Source organism: Pinus tabuliformis, chromosome 3_1 (genome assembly GCF_031772625.1).
Source record: "Pinus tabuliformis cultivar Carrire ecotype Pingquan chromosome 3_1, CPIR1, whole genome shotgun sequence".
NCBI lineage: Eukaryota > Viridiplantae > Streptophyta > Pinopsida > Pinales > Pinaceae > Pinus > Pinus tabuliformis.
The window spans coordinates 651,833,554-651,836,927 of record NC_142301.1 but is presented as its reverse complement, the minus strand read 5'-3'; positions in this window follow the sequence as shown (position 1 = coordinate 651,836,927).

The window sequence follows — 3,374 nt, the reverse complement described above, 5'->3', positions numbered from 1 at the left end:
TTGGATATCGATCAAACCACATCTTGATAAAAGCCTATACAGGAAAAGAGCAAGGTACTTGACTTATGCAAGTTTTATTCCCCTTTCTTAAGACACCTCATTGTATCAAAGAAAAATATGAGTACATTCGAATGTTCAATAGAACATGTACTTCATTGTAGTGGATGGAGATAATTTCCTTTATAAATTTGTTGAAAAGTACATTCCAAATTTTCAATACATTTTGGACATAGTTTTTGTTGTATCAATTTGTATGATTTTATATTTTTTGAAATATATGGGAATTGCCAATTATATTAATATGTATATTTCTTATTATTTATAATTCCTTTTGCAATGATTTTGTTGCTTGCCTTTTAAATTATCTTACATGAACCATCGAGACATGTTATTTTTAATGATTTTTGTTTACTTATATGCATCAATAATCATATATAAATTTGAAATATAAGTTTTGAAATAGAACTCCTTGCAAACAAAGGTGTAATTCTTACTCAAGGATTTATAATAATTTACTTGATAAATGCTATGTGCACTATTTACTATTCACAATGCATTATTCACTAATAAGGCTAATGGAAAATGTGTCACAGATGAATGATTTGAACCTTTTGAAGCATAAGATATGTGATTTCTCAATTCATAATTTTCCTAAATTTATATGCTTAAATCAATTAATGGTTGTAGTTGCAATCATAAAACAATGAAAATCAACCAGGCACAAAGTTAGTTATTTATTGTTTACATATAAAATGCACTAATATGAGTGCATAAATATGATTTGTAATTTTTGAGATAAAAATCTATTGTAAATAATTTTGCATTTCTTAAAAAAACATATAATTAATGATAATGTTTGCTAAGTGGATTATCAAGGTTTGGTTAGACACTATCATGGATGAATTATATCTTTGAACTTTAAGACATTTAATTTCATTACTTAAAGTTAATTTTTTGTAAATTTGTATTTTAAATAAATTGAAATTCTTAATCCATAATCCTATCACTTAATTGATTAAGAGTATTAATTTCATATTGTATTGTTTTAAATCAAAACTCTATGTAAAACAAAATTATCTTCTTAATAAAACATGGAATAATTAATTAACAATGGATGAATTATATCTTTGAACTTTAAGACATTTAATTTCATTACTTAAAGTTATTTTTTTGTAAATTTGTATTTTAAATAAATTGAAATTCTTAATCCATAATCCTATCACTTAATTTATTAAGAGTATTAATTTCATATTGTATTGTTTTAAAATAAAACTCTGTAAAACAAAATTATCTTCTTCATAAAACATGGAATAATTAATTAACAATGTGTTAAGTGGACCATCTAGACTCGTTAAAGAGATGGGTCAAAAATGGTTGTATCTAAACTTTTTGCACGATAAGACATTGATTTTCCCATTCATATTAACATTTTGTCATTTTCATTTTTTAAATAGTTTATTTGTGGTTTAAATAATTTCATAGGACCCATTAGGACTTGAAGAATTCTATTTGGTTACATGCATTGATAGAAGTTTATAAATGTAATGTATTTTTTTAATGTAGCGCTTAATATATATAATTGATAATGAATTCTAATTAATCTATACAAAAGCATTTATTGACTTTTATTTTTCTATCACGAGGTTTTATATAAATGTATAAATGTGACATTTTTTTTGAAATAAAACTCCATGTAAAATTAAATGGTTTTCCTAACAACACACAAAATAATTAATTGGTAATGAATGTTAGGTAGATTGTTCAAGTTCATTCAAGATACATGCCATAAATAAATGTAATTAAACTCTTTGCAACATAGGACATTTGATTTTCCCACCCCTAACATTTTGGTAAATTTCAATTCTTAAATAAATTATTTGTAATTGAATAATCTGATAGAATACAATAAGACAAGTATGTATTAAATTCTATTTAGTATATATGTATGTATACATGCAATTTGTTTTTGAAATGAAGTTCTTAATGTAAGTAAAAATATAATTTTTAGAAAATTAATAATTTAAAATCAATCTTTGATGAGTTCTAACTAATTTATTCTATTTTGAATTGACAACTTTTTCTAACCACGCATTCTTAAATCAATTATCTCTATATGTAATCATGTTATATAAGTGAATAAGTCAAGAAACCATTATTTATCATGTGGTTTAATATGAATGTATAAATGTGACATTGTTAATGAATTCACAATGAGCATTAAGTAGACTATTTAAGCTCATTCAATAGATGAGCCATAAATGAATGTCTTTAAACTTTTTGCACTATATGATATGATTTTCCCATCAAGATAAACATTTTGTAAATTTCAATTCTTAAAGAAACTATTTGTACTTAAAATAATCTCATAGAATCCAACAAGACTTAGAAGCTATTTATTCAATTCCATTTACTTATATGTATTGATATAAGTTTATAAATGTAATTTATTTTTGAAATAAAGCTCTTAACGTAAGTAAAGATATATCTTTTACAAAACTAATTAGGATTAATTGATAATGAACTTTAAGTGGTTTATTCAGATTATATTTAAAATCAAGTGTCATAGATGAATGCCTTTTAATACATATTTAATCTTCAAAATCAATATCTTAACGAGAATTTATTTGTATTTACATTAAGTATTTAATAATTAAAGAACATGAGGACTTATATAAATTTCAACTAAAATTCATGAGTTATGTTTCACAAATATTTCTTCCCCATTAAAAATTCTTATAATTTTCTCCTCTTAGTGAAAGTAATGGTCAATCATGGTTTTCCATACAATTGAGACTATTATTTACATACATTGAGACTATTATTGGTTTTGACAATGTTTACAAGAAGATATTAATATCCACACTACCATCAACTTTACTAATCTTTGAAAACCCTTGCCTCCACTACTTACAAGAAGACCATTAATTCTTGTTTACTTCAATTTGTTACATTGTCCATCACAATGGAATGACCTGAATACCCATTTAAGAACTCTCATTTGATGTACTTGGATTTTTAGTGGAGATAGATCAAAGGTGCCTAACTTTCTTAAAATACCTAAATCAACAATGCCTAACTTTATAATGGATCCCTTGATGTTATGAAGATGAATTATCACCCCCCCATTAGTGCTTCATAAGGGCATGAAGGGACCGTAGGAAATTGAGCACAAAAACATTTTACTAATTTTTTTGTAGAATAGTTTCAATGCAACGCAAGGGACACACATCCTTTCCATTTTCACTATGATCTTCACATCACCATCATTCAATCAATAAATCCCTCGTAGGTTGTGGGAAAGGGGGTTAGAGTCATCAGACACAAAATTCAAACATTGAGGAATCTAGTATGTTATCCATAATTATAATATCTTT